Raw genomic sequence first — 15534 nt, forward strand, 5'->3', positions numbered from 1 at the left:
TAAGACAGAAACCATGTTTTTTTTTAAATCATTTCTCCCATATTAGTACATATCCCAAAGAAAAGAAATGCCTAAAAAATACTTGTGATTGAATGCATTCTAATTTATTGGATCTGAAGTTGTGTTTTTTTTAATATTGTCATGTTTTGGACCTTCATGAAAAAATAAAATACATTATTTGGGGTGCCTGGGTGACTTAGTCGGCTGAGCATTAGACTCTTAATCTCAGATCAGGTCGTAATCTCAGGGTCCTGAGTTCAAGCCCCCTGTCAGACTCCATGCTGAGTGTGAAGCCTACTTTTAAAAAAATAAAAATAAAAAAATAATTTTATGAAATAAAATACATTATAAAATAGATTGTCCAACTTTATCAATGTATAGAAAAAGCCACTCTCCCCCTGTTCCTAATTCCAGGAAAGGTAGAAAGAAAAGGAAAAAAATTATGAAATTTGATATTTCAGAGGAACCCAAGGAAATTTATCTCAGCAGATGAAATAAGCAAATAAATTAATTTCATAAAAGTCATGAAAGGTAATTTGGTAAATGTATGTCTTCTCTATCTTTAATGGCTTTTCATCTTATAGGAATAACATGTAGATTTATGTTTTACACGGTAATTTTAAAAATTTAAGATACAATAATTCCTAAATATTAGTCACAGTTTGGCTCATAGATACAGAATAGTACCTTGTTTTAATGATTCATAATCCAAAACCTGAATGGTTTTATGTTATTATACAAATTCTCACTTGGCACGTTGCATTTCTTGAAACTACAAACTGAATCATACTATTTAATGGGTAACTTTCTCCAACTTTGAATATTTCTGAAGTCTAGAGCGATATTTGGGTAAATACAGAACCAAATTAAAGCATTTATTCCTGAAGTCTTGGTCACATTTTAATAAATGATAGCCGCAAGGAGATTCTGCACTGAAAATTCAGCAGTATTGACTCTTTCCGTCCACACTGGTGCATGTTCCCCGGTGGAAATTACAGTAGCGAAAGAAAATACACAGAGATGAAATATTCTCCCATATGCTCAGGAAACTCCAGAAGATGCTGTACTAGGCACTGCCGTGTGTCTTGCAGATCCACTCATTCACTCTCTGTGGTTAATGTTGCTTGCTCAGGTCACAGACATCCCTCTTCTCTGAGATGACACTCTTGGCTTATGAGATCGCCTTTCCACAGAAGGTTATTTTCCCTTCCTTTCCTTGGGTATAGCCCACAGCAAAGACTGACAAGGTATTATAAAAGACTGGCACCCTATGGGGTGATTTATGTGCATCAGGCCAAGTCTAGACTTTGCCTGAATCACATTCTTGCTGGGCTCTCTCCAGTTCTCTACTATGCTTCCCCTTCTCTGTCCAGAGGAAGGGAAAAAAACAAAACAAAAAACCCTAACCAATTTAAGTCTATGTCAATCTCTGTTTCTGGGGAATCTGACCTAAGAGAGCTATTATCAGAAGTAGTAGACATTCCATATTTGTCAGGTTCTCTAATTCCTTGTAGGCTATTTCATCCTAGATTTGGGCCTGTAATTCCCTTTGGACAGTGCTTTTTTTTTTTTTTTTCTTTTTTCTTTTTTTTATTTCTAGGAGAGAGAGAGAGAGACAGCATGAGCAGGGGAGGGTCAGAGAGAGAAGGAGTCACAGACTGAAACAGGCTCCACGCTCTGACCTGGCAGTCAGCACAGAGCCCGACGCGGGGCTTGAACCCAGGAACCGCGAGATCATGACCTAAGCGAAAGTCGGACGCTTAAACGACTAAGCCACCCAGGCGCCCCGGACAGTGCTGACTTTTGACTCTAAATTGTCAGCTTGGAGAAAAGGGTTCATATGGTAAGAAGGGGCTATTCCTGGTGAAAAAAAGAACTCAAGATAATTTCAGGGTTCAAGATTCTGAGATTTGTCATCCTAAATGTATCCATCTCAGATTGTGGGTCCTATTTCTCTCCCATTATGGCTCTGATTTGGCACAAAAGATCTGCAAGGTCAGCACATTTTAGTCTTCTTTGCAGATCTGTCACCCTTATAATCAGACCATCACCCAGATTTTCAGTAAAGTCTGCCAGAAGCTGTCAAAAATAAGAGGTTGTCTAAGGCTTCCAGAAGGCATCTGACTTTCAGGAACTGTCCTGGGATGGAAATGGACTCTCCCAAGCCTAGCGTTCTCTTGTCCTAATTTCTTGATTAGACCAAAGGTGTTCATCTTATTTTACAATTCTTATAATTGTCCCCATGTTAATGAAGTGCCACAACCATTTGATCTCCCTCTACTTGCCTTCCATTTGCACTTACTCTCAGTGAAACAGAGGTGAAAGTTAAAGTAATGGTGGTGCAGCTGTTTTCCAAGAGCTATAGTCCCTCCTTACCTCCCACAATGGATGATTTCAGGTAGGGGAGCAATCCAACTCCCAAACCTCATCTTGAAGGTTTGTTTTCTAGAACCATTCTACATAATAATTGTATTAAGCCTTGTTTTCTGAGTTAAAAACAGAACTTGAGGCGAGAATTAAAATTCTGGGGGCACCTGGGTGGCTCAGTCGGTGAAGTGCCTGACTTCAGCTCAGGTCATGATCTCGTGGTTCATGGGTTCGAGCCCCGTGTCAGGCTCTGTGCTGACAGCTAGCTCAGAGCCTGGAGCCTGTTTCAGATTCTGTGTCTCCCTATCTCTCTAACCCTCCCCTGCTCATGCTGTCTCTATCTGTCTCTCAAAAATAAATACAACATTAAAAAAATAACAAAAAAATAAAATAAAATTCTGATACTCAATTTGGGAGGTGCAGGTCTGAAAAAAAAAACCATAGAATAAAACAAAGTGAAACAATAAACAAAGTGAAACAAAGTAATGCAATGTTTGACTACCACATAACCATCAGCCCTGTGACCACCACCATTAAGAGAGATGCCTACATACAGTCACTAACAAGATGAGTCCTCTAGGGCTGCCTGGGTGACTCAGTCGGTTAAGCATCAGGCTTGGGCTCAGGTCATGATCTCATGGTTCTTGAGTTCAAGCCTCACGTCGGGCTCTCTGCTGACAGCTCAGAGCCTGGAGCCTGCTTCAAATTCTGTGTCTCCTTCTCTATGGCCCTCCCCCATTCACTTTGGTGTGCTCACTCTCTCTCTCTTTCTCTCTCTCTCTAACAAAAACATTAAAAAATTAAAATAATTTTTTTTAAAGATGAGTTATCTCCACACCTAAGTCATCCCTAGAAAGATATCCTGTAGGATCCAAGAGTACTACTCTCTAAGTGTCTTTCTGCCAAAGAGAAAAGATCTGCAGAATATATCTGCTCACCTCCCTCTTATTTCCCATTGTCCAAGTTTCACTCAAGGGTGGTTCAAACTGCTCTGCATTGGCCACACCATTGGCCACACCATCTGTCTTCTTCAGTGGCAGCTCCAGCAGCTCAATCAGAGACCTCACAGAGCAGAGAGAGAAAGCTATTAGTATGTCATTTGGCTCAAAACTTTTATTCACAAAGATTTTGATACGTTGACTTTTGATAGTATCTTCACAGTTACAGTGAATAAATATTTATTATATTTTTGTAAAATGTGCATATTAAAATGATCATTTATTTTTTAATTTTTTTTTTTTACTATTTATTTTTTATTTTTTTTTTTGAGAGAGAGAGACAGAGTGTGAGTGGGGGAGGAGCAGAGAGAGAGGGAGACAGAATCCCAAGTAGTCTCGAAGCTCTGAGCTGTCAGCACAGAACCCCATGTGGGGCCCAAACTCACAAACCATGAGATCACGACCTGGGCGCTTAACCAACTGAGGCACCCAAGCGCCCCTGAAAGTGATCATTTATTAAATGCAAACATTTACATATGCTGTATATTATGAACTGAACTGTGTTCCCCCCTGAATCATAACCTGAAGCCCTCACCTCCAATGTGACTGTATTTGGAGACAGGGTCTCTGAAGAGGAAATTAAGGTTAAAGTGGGTCACAGGGTAGAGCCCTAATGCAATATGATTGGTGTCCCTATAAGAAAAGGGAGAGATACCAGGGTTGTACACAACAGAGAAAAAGCCATATGAGGAAAGAGTGAAAAGACAGCCATCCACAAGCTAAGGGCAGGCCTTAGGAGAAACCAAGTCTGCTGGCACCTTGATCCTGGACTTTTAACCTCCAGCATTGTGGAAAAATAATTTGTATTGTTTAAGCCACCCATCCTGTGGTATTTTGTTGTGGGTGTCCTAGCAAACTAATACATTGCATAACACGTATGGTCTTCTGTTTTGGCTTTTCTCCACTGTCTTTTATTCATCTTCAGAGATTTTTAATTTTTAAAAAAATTTTTTAATGTTTATTTTTTATTGAGAAATAAGGAGACAGACCATGAGCCAAGGAGGGGCAAAGAGACAGGGAGACACAGAATCCGAAGCAGGCTGCAGGCTCTGAGGTGTTAGCACAGAGCCCCAAACAGAGCTAGACCCCATGAGCCATGAGATCATGACCTGAGCCGAGGCTGGACCTTCAACTAATTGAGTCACCCAGGCTCCCCTTTGGAAACCTTTTTAGAAATGGTTGTCACCCACCCACCTACATTTACTTTATTGTTGCTAAATATTCTCCATGGCATTAAGGAACCAAAAGATTAACAGATTCATTTTAGAAAAATTGGCAAATTTGTCAGTTTACTTATGTATAGTACCTGTGCATTTTGTTTATCTTACAAACTTGGACTCTGAAGTATTTAGGCCATGAAGATTAATTAGAAATGTTTCCTGACATCAAGGAAAATATTGTCTAATGGCAAATCTCCCAGCATAGAGATAAAATCAACAATTAAGTCTTACAGAATGCTAAAACATTAAAGATAGATGACAGAGCTAAGAACTTCATACCTAAACATGTCTTCTTCTTAATTTTTTATATTAAGAATGAGATACAGTATAAGGGCACCTGGGTGGCTCAGTCCGTTAAGCATCTGACTTCAGCTCCGGTCATGATCTCATGTTTGTGAGTTTGAGCCTTGCGTTGGACACTGCTGACAGCTCAGAGTCTGGAGCTGCTTCAGACTGCCCCACCCATGCTTGTGCTCTGTCTTTCAATAATGAATAAATGTTAAAAAATATTCTTAAAAAAGAATGAGATACAATATAATATTTAAAGATTTAAAATAATGACACATAATTACATCATAAAAACCTCCTTCTATTTTTGCATTTTACCTCCAAGACTTAGAACGAATATATATTTAATTATTTGTTATCAGTGAATGATTGTTATTTTGTATTCAGTTTCTTCATGTCATATTATAAAGGTTTTCATCATTTCTGAGAATTATATTAATCATATTTATTGGTTTTATATTGTTTCTTTATGTTGGTTTGCCATGATTTAATTTATATTTTTTATTGCTACTAAAGTAATATATGTTTACCATAACTGTTTCTTCTTTTGGGAAATGCACTTTGTCCACTTATCTCTTTGTAACATGGATTTCTTATAAATGTCATTGAATCATTTAAATTGTCTAGGACTAATTCACTTACTTAAATATTTGACATAATGTTACCCAAATGCTATTATTCTTTCAAAAAGCATCCAGGAATTTCTCTTACAAATGTTGGAGGTTTTTGTAACATTGTTTAAAACTTATTCTGTAAAATATGGCCTTAGTATAAAATTTCAATGTCAGTCTTTGTGACTGTGCTATAGCTTCAATAAAATTATATTATAATAACAATACATTTATTTTTTTTCTTAATTTGATCAGCAATCTAACACTGAATTATTAAGCATGTGTTTCCAACTTTTATTATTATTATTATCATTTTTTCTGTAAACTTAGGATCCAACTTATTCTTTAACTTGCTTTTGATTAAAAACCAAAGGAATAAATTAAGATACACATATATAATAGTCACTAAAAAGAAAAAATAGATCTAACTATGCTGCTGTAAAAAGATTCCCAACAATATGAGTAACATAGCAATATATAAATTAGTATAATATGATATTTTATTTTAAAAAGTTAAAACATTGATGCATATTGATCTTATGAATCATTCACAAGAAATAACTAACATTATTCATCTGTGGGAAGGGAAGTTGATTCAGGAAGATAGCTGGTTAGCAAGCAGAACTTTATTTTCCATCTTACAGACTTCTTAGGGAACAAAAATTACATGGTGACTCTGATTAGAATTTTCTGAAATCAGTAAATAAACTAAAGATAACAGAGATTTTTACCATAACCAGTAGTTCAATTTCAGACTAGAGACATCTATTCCCCATTTATTCTATTCTCATTGTGACTCCATATAATTTGTAATGTTCTTTAACCCATGAGTATAGGTTTTATAGATGGTAAATACAGAATAAAATCTAATTTCTGTAATACTCCAAAATATAAGAATTTGGAGCATACAATCTTTGAACTTGGGGGTTCCTCAAATGGTCTACACATTAATTCAGAAAATCTGATGTATGCTCAGAAAGATTCCTCTTATTATATTTTTCAACCCCTGTGCTGCCCTACTTTTACCTCTGGGCTGAGCCTTTCCTAACAACAACAAAGTTGATTCACAAGTGTTTTCATGTGTCTCTCCCAAAGTTGCCATTCCTATAGCGACAAGAGTAGTGTTAGACACCATACCATAGTGAGGAAAATTGATCTGTCCCCATTATGTACTGTCACCTAAGACCAGAAGCAACACTATTCATGAAAATTTCACAGAATTGCTTGAAGGAAAAATACAGGCATTTCTCATTTCTGACATCTTGTAAGTAGCGGCTCACACCAAACTGCCCATACCTCTGAATCAGCAAGCGATGGTTTCTAGCTCCAGGACAACCTCAGTCCATACCTCCAGAAAAGTACTGCCAATTACATGGTCCTCATTTCCATTTTATCCTTTGGGGTAGTTTGCCACCTGGAACCTTTGCTTCTTGTTGAAATAATTAAAGGCTTCTCTCTGGTGGTTTTTCCAGAACAAGGCAATTTTCCATATAATGTATATAAGCCTCACATATAGGGAAGCGGCTTTATCATTAAGATTTTCCAATTCGGATTTTCCAACTTAGATTTTTCCCCCCAGCCAAAATTTAACTAAGATCAGCAGGTCCAGGCACTCAGAATGTGCCCCATTCAATCAGGTTCTGAAGAAAACAACAAAAAGTCTTCCCAATCCTTGGCATTAGGATAAAAACTTAGTACCTTAATCACGTTTGTAAATAGTCTGTTGACACTTTTCAAAACTTGCTGAAGCAAACGTGGCCTTTGCACCATTTAACTTACAAAGATTTCAAACATTTATTGTTATATAATTAACATATCTTGTATTTAAAGTGAATATGAACTTTGCCCCACTGTATTTTCTGGCTTAATTTCCTTGGTCTACAGAAATAAATGCACTTGATTTTTTAAAATCAGGTTAGTTACGGAACTCATAACTTACATGAATAGTATCAGTTTTTGACAGATTCCTTTAGTTTTCAATTATAGGAGATAAGGACCAAAAAAAAAAAAAAAAAAAGGAAAGAAAAACACTTAGTGTTCACAGCCTCTTACGCAGCCTACTGGCCCACTAGCTCTCAGGATATTGTTGTCTTGCCTGTTCTCCTGAGACTCTACTGCTTATAAAGACCATAAGTAAAAATCAGAATTGAAAAAAGAAAAGTTACTTTGCTCTTCATAATTAAAATTTGACACAGAGTAGCTTTAGGTAGGAAGTACAGAAAGCAACATATAATTAAAGAGACAGAAAGAAAAGAGTTCAAAGAAACAGTTTCTGCAGGAGTTTACCTTGATAAATCAGATTGTGAAGCAACCCCATGATGAAGACTTTTAGGTCATTTATGCTTCCTGTGATACATTTTGGAAAGACTTCCAGACAATTTAAATTCCTAAATTTTTATTTTGCACAAATGATATAATAATATACCATTCTTTCTTTTTCTCTTTTGCACTTAAGTCTGTATTTTTTCACTGTAGCATTGCATTATTAGTCAAGTATATCTTATTTAATTGATTTAGTATTAATGTATATCTGTTTTGTTACTAATCTTTGATATTGCAAAGAGTAAGTAAATTATATATATATAATTTTCATTTGTGTTCTTATATTTATAGAAAAATGCCTAGAAGTATCATTGCTAGGTCAGGGGATTCATTGATTTCAATTTGTTTTTAAGGTTTATTTATTTTTGAGAGACAGAGCAGAAGCAGGGGAGGGACAAAGGGAGTGGGGGACAGAGAATCGAAAGCAGGCTCCACACTGAGAGCAGTGAGCCCAACGTGTGCTTGAACACACGAACCTCAAGATCATGACCTTAACCAAAGTCGGACTGGATGCTCAACCGACTGAGCCACCCAGATGCCCCTCATTTCAATGTTGGTAGAAAATGCCAAAATGTTCTGTCTAGGAATAATTTATATGACTACCAATGATATATAAGAATGTCCATGACCCTCCACCAATTTCATCAATAGAAAATACTTTCCATTGGAGGATTATGTCGATACAATGGTTAATAAGTGTTATTTTCCCATAAAGGCTGAATTTTCCTTTCTTTTATTATAATCAAGGATTAGTATAAAATTATATCAGAGATTCATCTCTTTTCTTTCTTGTGAAATGTCTGTTCGTATCTTCTAACTACTTTTTAATGAGGCTGTTAGTATTCTTATAATTTTGAGTACTCCTTAAAATTTATCCTAAAGAATTAAGAAACTATTTTCTGCAAGAAAATTAATAGCCCTTAGGAATATAGATGAAAAACTTCTCATGAAAATGCTAGCAAAACAAATTCAACTGAATTTTTAAAAGGTTATTATATAGTATGACCCTGACATTTATCGCAGTAATGCAATGCTGGTTCAACATAAGAAAATCAATCAATGTAACATACCACACGAATAAAATTAAGAGAAAAAAAAACCCACATGTTCATTTCAATTGACAGAGAAAAGGCAAAGGTACCTGTCTACACCAATACTATTCAACATTGTCTGGAATGCTTCTAGCCAAAGCAGATAGGCAAGACAAAGAAAGAGAAGTCATCCAAACTGGAAAAGATGTAAAACAATCTCTATTCAAAGATGAAATGAATATATATCTTATCTATATATATGCCTAAAGAACACACACAAACATTATCAAAGCTAATAGAAAAATTCAGAAAATTTGCAGGGTACAAGATTGACACACAAAAACAGTTGTGCTTCTATATACCATAAACTAACATTTAAAAGAAAATGAATAAAATGAATCCATTTATAATAACATCCAAAAAATAAATTGCCTGGGGATAAATTTAATCAGAGAAGTAAAAGACACTCAAAACTACAAAACATTTTTGGAAGAAATTAAACTCTAAATAAATGGAAATATATGAGGGCAATACTCCCAAGGCAATCTATATATTTAATGCAAACTCTACTTCTTTTTTTTTTTTTTGCAGAAATGGAAAAAGCCAATCCCCCAATTCATATGGACATTGAAGAAAGACTCAAATAGCCAAAACAACATTGCAAAAAAAGAACACACTTGGAAAACTCACACTGCTCCCTTTCAAACTTACTGCAAATCTACAGTAATCAAAACATTGTAGGAACAGCATAAGAACAGACATATAGACTAATGTAATAGAACTGAGAGTCCAGAAATTAACCCATTCATCTTTAGCCACATGCTTTGACAAGAATTCCAAGATTATTAAATGGAAAAAGAATAGTCATCATTCAACAAATGAGGTGGGGAAAACTGGATATCTAGAGGCAAACAAATGAAGCTGGATGCCTACCGTGTACCATACACAAAATTTAACTCAAAGTCGATCAATTATCTAAAAATAAGAACTAAAATCAAAATTTACCTGATAAGAGTCTGTCTAGGATCCAAACTATATGAAGAATTCTTACATCTCAATAAGAAAATGACAGCCTGATTCTTAAATGGCCAAAATAGACAATAGAATGATCAAAAGGGATTTGCATAGACATTTCTTCAAAAAACTAAAATACACAAAGGACCAAAAGTATATGAAAAGGTGTTCAATATTATTAGTCATTATGAAAATGGAAATCAAAACCACAATGAGTTACCACTCATACTAGGATATCTAGAAGCAAATAAATGGAAAATTACAAGTGTTGGCAAGGATGTAGATAAATTAGAAACCTCATAACTGCTGGTGGGAATGTAAAATGGTTCCATTATGGTGGAAAACAGTTTGGCAATTCCTCAAAAAACTTAAAAACAGATTACTATATGACCCAACAATTGCATCCCTAGGTATATATGCCAAAAATTAAAAATAGGCATTTAAACAGATATATGTGCACACATGTTCATAGCAGCACTATTCACAACAACTATAAGGTGGAAGCAACTCAAACATGTATCAATAAATTAGTAGATAAACAAATTATAGTATATACAAACAATGGTATAATACTCACTCATAAGAAGGAATGAAACACTAATGCATGCTACAATGTGGATGAACCTCAAAAACATTATATAAGAGAAAGAAGTAAGACACAAAATCCAGACATACACAGTCAGAATTCTATGACCCCACTCATATGAAATATTCACAATAAGTAAACCCATAGAAACAGGTCACAGATTGGTAGTTGCCAGAGAAGGGGAGCAGGGTGGATGGGGAGTAATTTAATGAGTGTAGAATCATTTTGGGGTGATGAAAATGTTTTGAAACTAAATAGAGGTGGTAGTTGCACATGTTTATGAATGCACTGAATTGTTCACTTTAAAACCATTATATATTTTGGGCACCTGGATGGCTCAGTCTGTTAAGTGTCCAATTTTGGCTTAGGTCATGATCTCATGGTTTGTGATTACCAGCCCCACATCAGGCTCTGCACTGACAGCTCAGAGCCTGGAGCCTGCTTCAGATTCTGCGTCTCCCTCTCTCTCCATTCCTCCCCTGCTTGCACTCTGTCTCTCTCTCTTTCTCTCAAAAATAAATAAAGATTTAAAAAATTTTAAACAGTTATATATTTTATGTATATTTTGCCTCAATAACAAAAGACTCATGCTCAAAGTTCCTTTTTATAGCTGGAGTAAACAAAAACTTTTTTCCTTGCTTAAGCTGTCCCTATAAAGTGTTATTTTCCTCATAAGATCTATCCCTCTGCATTTATGGAATTTTGATATAATTTCATTTATAAGAGTTCATTCTATTAGTCTGAGACTAGCAATAATCTTGGTTTAAAAAAAAGAAAAAAGAAGAAGTAGAAGAAGAAAGAGAAAACTTCACATATGCAAGTGCTAAGACTTCTTTTTTATCTTGCTCTGTTCCTCTATTAGATAATAATAAATTGGCTGAAAAAGAAAGAAAAGTTATAAGAAAGGAAACTAATTGCTTTTGAGCTTGCTGTCACTTTGGCCGGTCTTTCTAATGATATTTGTTTCCCTTTCCAATAAAGGCCTTAGTTCAATTTGCTGAAAGGAAGAAAAGCTATAAATCTTTGCCTTTATTCAAAGATATTGATTGATTGATTTTTATGTTTTTATTTATTTCTGAGAGAGAGAGAGAGAGAGAGAGGAAGACAAAGAATCTGAAACAGGCTCCAGGCCCTGAGCTGGCTGTCAGCACAGAGCCCAACATGGGGCTCGAACCCACGAACCATGAGATCATGACCTGAGGTGAAGTCAGACGCTTAACCAACTGAGCCACCCAGGTGCACCATATTCAAAGATCTTTAAATAAACATTTTTCAATAATAATTTTAAAATGATAAAAACAACTAAGACAATAAATGGTTTGTTTTTCTTTGCCTATTTGGGAGAGTGAAATGCATAAAAAGACACACCAAACTGTAAGAGCATGCACCTTTTGTTTCATAATGAACAAATCTCAATGACCAGCAAGAATAATCAACTTTAAACCTGCTAGTTAACAGTTGTAATTATTTTATTTTGATTTCTTTTTATTTGTGGCAGATCCAGCAATCTCTCAAAGAACAAGGATAAAGAGTAGTTTGCCCTTCACAGTTTTACTATTCTTATCACTGAGGGATGTCCCATGCACTTGACCTGCATTAATTCAACTTCGCAACACTGATTTTGATGTGCTTTCAATGATAACGGTTTTCTCAGCAGAGGAATTCTTGGCATATTTATGAATTATCCTGATTAATTGCAAAAACTGGAAGCTGGCTTACCTAAGAGATTCTGTCCTGCTAACAGACCAGATTTGGCAGAGTAATATGATGGCATCCAGACAACTAGATTTTCAAAACCTGAGTGCTATCCCTGTGGGCTCTCCCAGCAACCTTTCCTCCCCGCATTTTTTAAAAATTTTTTTAATCTTTATTTATTTTTGAGAGAGAGAGAAAGAGTGGAAGTGGGAGAAGAACAGAGAGAGAGAGGGAGACACAGAATCTGAAACAGGCTCCAGGCTCTGGTCTCTCAGCAACCCAAATGCAACGAACCCCAAGGTCATGACTTGAGCCAAAGTTGGTAGCCCAATTGACTGAGCCACCCAGGAACCCCTGCCCCATTTATTAATGTTGCCATCTCGAGTTTAAAATATCAGGTGTTGCAAATATTTCACTCAAACCTCCAGAGTCCCATCTCTGTTTCTTACCTCCCTAAAACCCTCTGGCCTCTACGTTTACCAATTCTCATTCTAACCTACACTCAGTAGGAAGATCTGTGATCTTTGAACCTGAATTCCCGCTGCAACATATGCTTCTAATTTTTATATCTCAGTCTTTCTTCAGCACCTCTAAAGTGTTCACCCTAAGAAATCTCCTTACAAATGCATTACCTTGGATCTTATCCTATCTTTCTAACTGGTCCTTATTTAATAAGGTTTTTATCACAAAATTAAACTTCTAGATGACTCTATGTCTCTCCCCCGTGCTCTCTCTCTCGTCTCTCTCTCAGAAAGAAAGAAAGAAAGAAAGAAAGAAAGAAAGAAAGAAAGAAAGAAAGAAAAGGTGAAATAAAAGTGAAATATAGAAAAACTGTATTTCTTTGAAATTCATCAAAGTAAAAAGCAAATCCTACCTAAAATATTCTCTTTTCTGTACCTCATTCTTTTATGTTATGAAGTCTTCTAATGGCCTTTTAAAGAAGTTGTTTGCTTTATTTATTTGGCCTCAAATTATCCAAACCGAAATTTCCTTAGTCAGGATGAGCAGATTTTCTCAGATACTCTCTCTTACCACTTGGACAGTTTTAGAGAACTCATTTAAAAATGAGAAGTAGAGGGGTGCCTGGGTGGCTCAGTGGGTTAAGCGTCCGATTTCGGCTCAGATTATGATCTCACAGTTCGTGGGTTCGAGCCCCGCGTCGGGCTCTGTGCTGACAGCTCAGAACCTGGAACCGGCTTCAGATTCTGTGTCTCCCTCTCTCTCTGACCTTTTCCTGCTCATGCTGTCTCTGTCCCTCTCTCAGAAATAAATAAAACATTTAAAACAAATTTTTAAATGAGAAGTAGGAGGGCACCCACGTGGCTCAGTTGGTTAAGTGACCGATTTCAGCTCAGGTCTTATCTCACGGTCCGTGAGTTCGAGACTGGCATCTGACCGGCATTGGTTTCACTACTGTCAGCGCAGAGTCCTCTTAAAAATGAGAAGTAGAAAAATTGTTTCACCAATAAAAAGAATAAAAAGGCCAGAGGCTAGAACCAGAACTAGGGAGGAAATGGGTTGGGAAAACTGAGCTGCTCAACTTTGTCTCTGTTGTGAGGTTAAGCACCTGCTGTAGAAAGGGCCCTGCTGCTTCATTCCATCTTTGAGAACTAATAATCCAAGCTCCCTATGTTGGAGACTCTTCTTGTAGGGCCACCACTTGATCGAGGAACACACGTTCTGCCTAATTTAGCTTAATAATTTCCTTCTCATGTCAAAGATAACTTTGTGAGCTTGTAGAAAGAAAGAAAAATATTCTGGAGATGCCACGATGGATATTGTAGGTTGCTGCTTATTATCGACTTGTGTCCCAAGGTTCCTTGGGATTTCACGGTTCTACATCAATTAAAAGAGATTCACAAGATTGGCCTGTCCATCTTCTAGCTCCCCACTCTAGGTTTTATCCCAGCAATATATGTGTCATGTCTGAAACTCTACATTTATGCTTCCCCAACATTGTTGACAGGGTTAAAAATTGGAACAGTATAGTGGACAGCTGGCAATATTTGCTATACTTTAAAATGGAATTTGTCTTGCTTCATTGATTACACTTCTAAATATATTTACATATCTCCTACATAGATATGGATGCATTTTTTTTCTCATCCTAATATTGCTTGTATGGGCAAAATCTCAGAATAGCTAAGTGTTTATCAGTGGGATATAGACTGCTTGATTAGAATGTATCCATAGAAAAGTAAAGAATACTAAGCAGTTGTTAAAGGTCAGAATGTGAAAGACAAGAAAATATAACTCTTATTTATAGTTAAGCATTTTTAAGAGATTCAAAAATCAGATTCTGAAAAAAATGATATGTATAAATACACAAGACATAGTACTATACTGATAAAGACATTGAAAACTTCTGAAAGGCAAACTCAAAAATGGCCACAAATGGGGAATGAGACATGGATGGGAAACTGCAGGAGCATTTGCTCTTAAAATCCTAGAGTTCTGGGGTGCCTGGGTGGCTCAGTAGATTAAGCGTCAGACCTCTACTCAGGTCATGATCTTGCAGTCCATGACTTTGAGCCCCACATCGAGCTCAGGGCTGACAGCTCAGAGCCTGGAACCTGCTTCTGATTCCGTGTCTCTCTTTCTCTGCCCCTCCCCCACCCATGCTGTCTTTCAAAAATAAACATTAAAATTTTTAAAAATCATATTGTTCTGTTTTCTATGATTTTCCTTTGCCTTTATAAACTTCTCAAAAAAAGAAGAATATCGGGGCACCTGGGTGGCTCAGTCAGTTAAGCGTCCAACTTCGGCTCGGGTCATGATCTCACCATTCGTGGGTTCCAGCCCCTCGTCGGGCTCTGTGCTGACAGCTCAGAGCTCGGAGCCCGCTTCAGATTCTGTGTCTCCCTCTTTCTGATCCTCCCCTGCTCACACTGTCTCCTTCTTTCTTAGAAATAAATAAAAACATTAAAAAAAAGAAGAAGAATATCTAGAGGATAGTGTTCATTGTTCCAACTAGACTACTGTCCTTACAAGTTCCTATTGTCAGTTATTGCCCTGCTCAGCACCATGAATTCACCTCGTGTTTTCCCCTTCCTTAGATGTCCTTCCTCTGCCCAAATTCTAGCCAAACCTTTTTACATAATTCAGCTCACATCTCACATCTCCTCTGCACTTTTCTCTAATGAGTAACTGCCCTCCGCGAACTATTTAAACACCCCATTCAGAACACGTAACATAGACCTTATCCTAATAATATGATATATTTTGCTCACTATCACATCTTAGTTTGCCACAGGATAGTAATTTCCCTTAGAAGGATGCCTGGATCAGCAATTGCAGTTGCTTCGCATCCTGTGCAGAGTGGGTGCCCAGTAAATGCTTATGAATTCATACTTTAGGAAGTAAAATTGCTTTGATGTCTCAAGTACTTCTGTATTTATAAGG

The 15534-nt window shown here is 36.6% G+C and overlaps 1 long non-coding RNA gene across 1 annotated transcript; it reads right to left on the reverse strand.

Annotated features, from left to right (window-relative positions):
• Positions 1 to 805: 805 nt before the first annotated feature.
• LOC120221377 lies at positions 806 to 13205 on the reverse strand. Its single transcript, XR_005525794.1, has 3 exons — positions 13007 to 13205; positions 3306 to 3429; positions 806 to 1596 (listed from the first exon to the last, which is right to left on the reverse strand). It is a non-coding gene; the product is annotated as an uncharacterized LOC120221377 (long non-coding RNA).
• Positions 13206 to 15534: the final 2329 nt, after the last annotated feature.

The sequence above is a fragment of the Hyaena hyaena genome, unplaced genomic scaffold (assembly GCF_003009895.1).
Source record: "Hyaena hyaena isolate Hyena2069 unplaced genomic scaffold, ASM300989v1 scaffold_773, whole genome shotgun sequence".
In the NCBI taxonomy this organism is placed as follows: Eukaryota; Metazoa; Chordata; class Mammalia; order Carnivora; family Hyaenidae; genus Hyaena; species Hyaena hyaena.